At 38.2% G+C, this 7,989-nt stretch overlaps 1 long non-coding RNA gene across 1 annotated transcript; it reads left to right on the top strand.

The window, feature by feature from the left end:
- Positions 1 to 126: 126 nt before the first annotated feature.
- On the top strand, positions 127 to 7,854 carry LOC138612177 (uncharacterized). The gene is made up of 2 exons (XR_011309623.1): positions 127 to 774; positions 1,542 to 7,854. It is a non-coding gene; the product is annotated as an uncharacterized lncRNA (long non-coding RNA).
- Positions 7,855 to 7,989: the final 135 nt, after the last annotated feature.

Below are 7,989 nucleotides of genomic sequence, written 5' to 3' on the forward strand. Positions count from 1 at the left end.
GAAAACCAGGAACTCCTTGATCTCTGTAGTCATAACAACCAGGAGGTGTTGGAACAATATCCCAATACCACCACTGAGGAACTACTTGAACATTGTTACTATGATAACCAAGAAGTACTGGAAACTTGTAGCCATGGCAATCAGGAGCTGCTGGATTTCTCCCATTCTGAAAATCAGGAAGTGCTTGATTTAGATAACCATGGCAACAAAGAACTACTAGACTTTGGTAGCAAAGAAAGTCAAGAAGTGCTAGCTTCAGGCTGCCACAGCAAACAGGAAGTCCTGGTTCTTGGTAGCAATGAAAATCAGGAACTTGTAGACTTAGGTAGCCATGACAACCAGGAAGTGTTGGACTTGTTTAGTAGGGAAGTTTTTCCTGAAGCGAACAATAACCAATGTATTGAGGAACCAGAGCTCAATATCAGTCCCACCAATAACAGCTCAGACAGTGATGTGACATCAGAGGACCTACTGGGACTTGAACTCAGTAACACCAGTATCTGCACTACAAACAAAACAAACACCAATACTGTTGAAACTCGCAACACAGCTGTCAGAAACATGTCTGCTAGCCAGAACTTCACTGCATCGAATGCTCCCACCAGTCACAGCTTGTTAGAAGGTGATCTGGGATCAGTGTTTGGGGCTGGAGGATACATTGGTTGTCCAGATGTAGCTGATGACCTCGAGCCTCTGGACAGAAGGCAGGCAAGGCCAATCCCAGAGCCAGTACAACCAGTAAGACCAGTTAGACCTCCTCGGCCCTCGCTCAAGGTAAGTTAGATACCAGACACATGGCACTTACATATGGTTATCTTCTTATTCAATTTATCAATCCTTTTTTTTTTTATATCACAACAAATCATAACAAAAGTTTTCTCAGGACTCTTTACAGATAGAGCAGCTATAGACTTTGAACAGTTATCTGCCTCTACCAAATGGGCTGAGAAAGGGAGATAGAGGAAGATGTAGAAACATAGTGATGGAGACAAACAAACAGGCGAAAAGACAGGGAGATGTACACACAGTCAACAGGTAATACAGACTTATGGTTACAAAGCCAATAATAATAGTAGAAATATGTCGTATATTAGCAAAAACAACTATGATAATGACAACTGAAGTTGAAGTTAAACCAGTCCACGACAGCAGGCAATCCCCAGAAGCCGACGAGAGAAGGGAGCACAAAAACTCCCGGAAGAAATAAAGTAAGTTACATGCGTTACTGGAACATGAATGCAAACAGACAGCTGTCTGGGCCTATAGCAACATAACTAGGGGCTGGCCAGCCGTATAGGATTATAACTATAAGCTTTATTAAAAAGGACTCTACTGGGCGTCTGCCTCCCGGACTTTGACTGGATGAAATAATGTTTTTTGACAGGCCATGAAAAAAGAGACCCATTTGTTTATCATCAGAAACAGCTGCACAACTCTAGGCATATGTCAAATATCATAGGATGGATTTATATTTGTCATTTTTAATAACATTTAAACACATTAATCGTCATGCTATCCATTGTATTCCGTGTGTGTTTTAGGCCAAGGAAAAGGCTCAGTCCCAGACTCAGGGTTTTGACCTGAAGTGATTTCTCACCAACCAACACTCATGTGGGGATAACCGTGTCAATAGAGTTTCAATGACAACAACAACACAAGAGAAGAGAAGAAGAAGATGAAAATGAAAATGAAACAAGGAGGAATGGAATGAAGAAGAGCTGATTACATGGACTGAAGGGGGAGATCATTCTGCTGTTATTTAAGGCAATAATTGTTCAGACTTTTTAATGTGGGGAAAACTCAAGTCTTAATGGAAAGGTGAAAAGTATGCAAGGTAGAGACCTGCTGATTCCACAAGATTTGATCCTTACTGTCCAGAACAAATGGATTAGCTCATTCTTCAGTCTATTTAGAGAGACTTATAGAAGTTAGGGTCGGTAACAACGAGATGATATGGACAATATTGTTTGAGGGTGGTTATGTTAAAGAAATGATTCTCTTGTGTTTTGTCCCCACATGATGCTTTAAAATATCAGGTCCCAACAAACTCTTCTGTGAAAAGCTTTCCTTACTTCCAGTTTTGACAGAGCTTATTAGTCCAACGCTAAAATAATCTCCCCTATTGTGATTTGACCTTAGTGTTGGTAAGTGTGTAAGTGGACTTTGTCTCATAGATAAAATGTATATAAGTCATATACTCTATTGTGGTTCTCAGATTAGTTGGTTAGTAGTTTTAGTTTAGTCTAAATTGGACGAGTGATGTAGAGAGAGTTTGGTCGGCTCGGACAGTGAGTGCATTTCTGTCACATGGTAACATGCCCGTGTTTTCAGTCATACATTACTTTAAGGTGCTCCTCAAAGTGTACCTTAACAGCAGGCTCAAAAGCAGTGCTTCACTGCCATGTTTGGCTAAATTTCAAGCTTGATTCCTCCCAGACCACAGCAACACTAATGGGTGTGGTCAGAATCTGATACTAATGCCATGGCATCCTGAAATACACATGCACACCACTGCCGCATGGTAAGATGTTAAATCACAGCAAGTTAGCATGAACAAGTCACTCCTTCACGTGCATATGAACACTAAAAACTGTCGTCATTAAATGTCTTCTGCACTGCATCTCAATACAAGTTCCATACAACAGACTGTTGATTTAAAATACTGAAATATGTGCATTAATGTTGAATGAATTTTATTTACTCGTATAAACTCCTTGAGCCATACCATTTTCAAGGGGGTCTCATCTGCTATTCTTGTAGTGAGTACAGAATACATTACCTTTCTAAACATTTGAGTACTAACACAAAAGGAGAGGAGTCAAAGTACAAAGTGATTTGACAGATTTGAAACACAACTGCCAAATAAAACAAAAAAAACTGTGTGCAAAATAATATGGTGGCTGAGGAGTACCAAAAAACTCATAACAGAAAGAGAGTCATAGAATGCAGATTATGCAGTTGAAACTCAAATAGACACTATTCCTTAACCTGAAATCATTTACGAAGCCACTGCCAAGGACATTTCACCAAATGTAACACTTTGTTTGGTTTTCTGAAGCAGGTTGGAGCTGTTTCACTTCTGTCCCACTTTCAGTTGTGGACCACAATATGGGACACTCAAAAATCAAGCAGATTTATCAAGCATACTGACACCTGAGGGTGTTGGTTAAGTATGAAAACACTACGTAATCTAAACCTGCTTAGAGTTCGTATGAAGTATTAATAATAATAATAATACATTTTATTTGTATAGCGCTATTTATGGTACTCAAAGTCACTTTACATAATTAAAAACAACTAAAGAAACAAAATAAGAACAGAGAAAGAAACACAATAAGAGGAACTATGAGAAAAAAAATTGAATTGGGACACAGCTAGAATTAGGCATGAGGTGGGATCTCATGCGAGCAGCGCTGCACTGCTAAACAAACAAAGACAGAAATGGGCTTTCAGAGTTTTTTACAGGCAGTTATTCAGAGGTCCACCTGAAGAAACAGAATGAAAAGTGTTCATCTAAGCGAACACATCAGAGAGGGGGGTGAACACAGATAGAATGGGGCTCTTTGTTAATTGTTGTCCTGATTGCTCTAGCACTGTCAGCTAACATCTGTCTGCCTCCAAACTCTGTCTACGTACCGCTCTGGGTTGGGAGAGGGAGGTAATTGCACCTTTTGGTTGAATGGTATCAGAAAAAGCTGCATGATTTTTTTGGCCACTTTGGGGCAGAAAAAACAAGTTGTAAACACAGCAATGACATATATCACCCTTTAAGTTGTTATGGAGAAATATTCACTCATAGCTGTTTGGTGTCTACATGATAAATATTTGTTAGATTTCCATCCTCTGTTGTCTCCACAAACTCCTGAGAGATTTGTCTGGTTCTTCAGCTGATAAAGCTTTATTATGTTCACAAGCTTACCGTGGGTCTTCGTGACCTTTCCTCTGAAAACAGCTGCCTGCTGCAAATGATGACATGAGAGCTACACGGGATCCCTGAGAGGCAAGTGAGAGGACAGTTTCTGATGAATGGCTTAAGAACAGGTGGAGGGGGAAAAACATAATCAGTTTTATTTGTGAAACAGGTGAAGAAATTGTTCTTCATTGACATTCATCAGTTACATTTTTTTTCCCACCTGTAAACACAACAAAAAACATTACAAGAATATTTTGTCTTCAATCAATTTTTTGTTCAGTTGAAAAAAGTATTTGTTGTTGAAATTCTCATTTTGGTGAAATGAGAAAAGATAACTCTCCTAATGAAAAACAATGAATGCTTTCAGTCTTTAGTCTGCTTCACTTCACTTGTGGCCAAAATCAGTGTTGCAACAAGAAACAATTTCCAAAAATGAGCCTGAATTTATGTGTTGAGAAAAATTATCATTGAAAAACTTTTTGTAGCATTGCAAAAACAATTCCTCACCTTTTTTACAGATGAAAAAAAGAAACTTAGGCTGACAAAAACTTTTCCTTTAACTCTTCTCAAGTCATAAGCACTGAAGAGAAAATTATTTACATCAAACTTAATGTATATCTAGGTTTTTATTTCTCTCTCGGGCTCTCGTAGAGCAGTGAAAGTGGACCAAAACAGGAACATTTTGGGCTGGGCAGCTACATGATGAGCTGAGGGCAGCTGCAGATTCAGTCGACATTGTTCTTATTATGACCAAGTATACACTCTATAATATAACACACTGCTTGCTGTAAGAAAAATTAAAAGAAAACTGTAAATCTATGGTTCTCGTAACAAACATTCAATATACCATGTAACCAATTCATTAAGCAACTTACATATACAGTGATACATATAAAGACCTATCCTTATAATGTGAATGTATGATAGAATATTGTCGTGTCAGTTGCACATGGTGGATATATATCACAGATGACAGACTACCCTCACACTGGAACAGACTGAGCAGACACTGAAGGAACACATTTATTATAAGTTCATACCTACCTCCTTACTATTTGCCATGGTTGCATGACAACACTGTGAAACCTGTAAACATTGTGTGATTTTAACTCTGTGCACATGTGTAGACAGGATGATGATTTATGTCAAGATATAGATATAGAGATACTGTGATATATTTGATATATATGGATTTTTGTGGGAATCCATTCAATAGATAATGGATGAAATAACAAGAAAATTCTTCTCTGGTTCTTCTCTGGTTCTTTAAATCACATACCCACAAAAAACACCTTTACAATAATGAATCATGAAAACATTTGTATCAAAGTCGTCCCGTACAGGGATCTGCAGAGTTATCCATAGCCTAATATCCTTATGCAACTAGTTATATTACATGTGTTCATTACCATGGTAGTAACTATCAGCCTGTTCTCACTCCCAACTTGTCAAAACGGCAGCTTGGTCAGTGGCCTAATGCTTCAAAATATATAGCTGTAGGTAACCCACTGGCTTCATGTGCTGTCCTCTAGCTTCCTGTTTTGATGTACTTACTAAAGTCAGGTGACATTGTATAAAGAGCACGTGTGTGACTTACCTTATTACGTTAGTACATTTTAAACCCAAAAGATGGTCCTTTTCTCAGCAGGCATTATTTTAAAAGTCTAACCAGAGGTTGCTTATGACAAATATTTTTACTGCCTTTATTTGAGAGTCTAACCAAATTTATGATAGTTATTGTTGCTTACCTGATTGTTGAGCCCTGCAATCTTTGTACCTTCAGCATCATATTTGCATGCTTTGGGCCACAGACCAAGCTGCTGTAAATAGGTAGTGGGAACCTGTTGTAGTGAAGCAGCAAATTCACCAATGCTAGCGAGTATACTGTCTCACAGTACTGATTATTGTATGAACCACCTCTTTAAGACATCATCATTTTACTCTCTGTTGTTTTGCAAAAGATAAACACTTTTCACATGTCAGAATTGTCCTTCACTTTCAACACGTCCAGACTTTTGTTCAAAGTAGAAAGTCAGAGAGAGGAAAAGACAGATGTGATGTGCAGTGGAACATGCTCCCAGTTTTCACTTTGTTAGAAGCACACAGAAGAATGCTGCCACTCTAACTTATAACAGCTTGATCTACTGCCTGACTGATGATGATTTGGAGTTTGTTTTTTTGATTCAGTAAGAATACAATAGTTTGTATTAACAGGCGTTTCCGTCTGTCTTTTCTGTAACTATCCTCTACAGAAACATGTGTCTTGTAGTTTTTTCTACTTACATTCTGAAGCATGTGAAAGGGAACAAAGCTTCTTTGCATAATCTGTTTGTAAGGAGTGGACATAGCCACAGTAACGTCACCCACTGGTTTATAGACAATTTAAGCCTCGAGTTTGACGTTTTGACCAAAGCCACTTTTGTTTTCTGGACATAGAAGTGTCCACATTTGGATGAGAAGGTGGAGTGGGAGGAGCAAGGTGATAGCAAATGCTAAGTTATCAGCTAATGCAAAGCCCAGCTTTGCTACCAAGGTTTATCTGTAGCTCAGGGTGAGTGTGATGTTGAATGGATAAAAACAGGCAGGTAACGGAACAATAACATTTCAAACTAAAGTTTACAGTGGTAGTGACTTGTCAGTCCCAAGGTAACCACGGCCTACAATATGCTTTACTTTCTTGTTTTCCAAATGAACATCATGCTTTATTGAAGACGACTTGAAACTAATGATTGACACTAGAACGCATTAAGAAAATGTTTACTGAGGTGTAAAAAACTCTGAAAACCAGTCGAGCCGCCGTCATTGCAAAGGATTGCAGGGGGAAGGCACTTCTGCATTGGCTTCACTGTTGAAAACAAGTGTCCACCTCTCATAGAAAATCTGTGCTCCTGAGTCTGTCTTAGAAATATGTATTAACATGTTTTGCTCCCATTTTTAGATATTTTCTTTTATTTAAAATGTGGTCATCATGTTTTTTACAGTGCGTGTCTCTGACAGTGACCAAATACCATCACTTGGCAGGAAGTGCTTGCTTGCTTTCAGTAAATCACAACTTACATATGTTACAAATGAGCAGTTACTTTGTACTTCCTCTTTAACTTTGGCTCACTCTGTTGGCGGAGCTGGAGCTCCCGATGCTCACAGTGAATGCAAAACTGTATTTATCCAAACAAACCGGAAACATTCAATGAATTCAGTTTCTGTTCTATGAATTGGCAACAAACTGAATCAGCATCTTCTTTTGTCAACAAACCAAAGTTACACTCAGTTCTTTGCCAATATTACAGACAGTTTCATAAAAGACGCCTCACCTCTCTGACCAGGTTTGTAGAATGAACCTTCCACGTGTAGCAAAATCAACACCTCATTCAGTGCACTGTAAAAATGACAAGGTTAGCAAGCAATCCTAATATCTGAACAGACAGATATTACTTTATTTGTTGTTTCTGACATATTTATTTATTCATGAAACTGTTTATTTATTTACAGCCTGTCTGTGTCCTGTTATGTAGTCAAAGCAGAAGATAAAGTTGCTTCTGGCACTTTTCATTTTTTACAGTGTTGTTTCCTGTGATAACATTAGATAATACTTTATTGATCCCAGGGGGAGTTCGAGATACAGATGTATGCACTTTAAAAGCCATGGTTGAGTGATATGATATAAATGTTCCATCATTTTCATAATATGTCCAGATTTATGTTCAAAGTTCAAAGTCAAAAATCCTTTCAGTGAAATGAGGACAAACAGGATTGACTTCGATCTTTCAGTGAATGGATAAGGATAATAAGTATAAAGTACTTATTTATACAACTTCTGTGTTCTGCCGTGGTGAAGCCATGGTTTCTTCTGATGATAAAAACAATTAGCTGTGATGTTGTATGTTGCTGTCTAAATGTGAGGTTCTGTGTTGGAAAAATTAAGAAATAAAAGTCATCTTTTATTCCAGCATGTGGTCTGATTTATCTCCGCTGGCAAAGAGGAATATGTTACTAATGTTGGGGCAAAAGTGTGCAACAGAAAAAAAAACGATGCTCAGATCAACAGACTCTCAGGTTTGAAGGGGAAACAAGATGTT

The sequence above is a fragment of the Semicossyphus pulcher genome, unplaced genomic scaffold (genome assembly GCF_022749685.1).
Source record: "Semicossyphus pulcher isolate SPU_LCO1_2020_fin unplaced genomic scaffold, fSemPul1.0.p SCAF_7, whole genome shotgun sequence".
Taxonomy (NCBI): domain Eukaryota; kingdom Metazoa; phylum Chordata; class Actinopteri; order Labriformes; family Labridae; genus Semicossyphus; species Semicossyphus pulcher.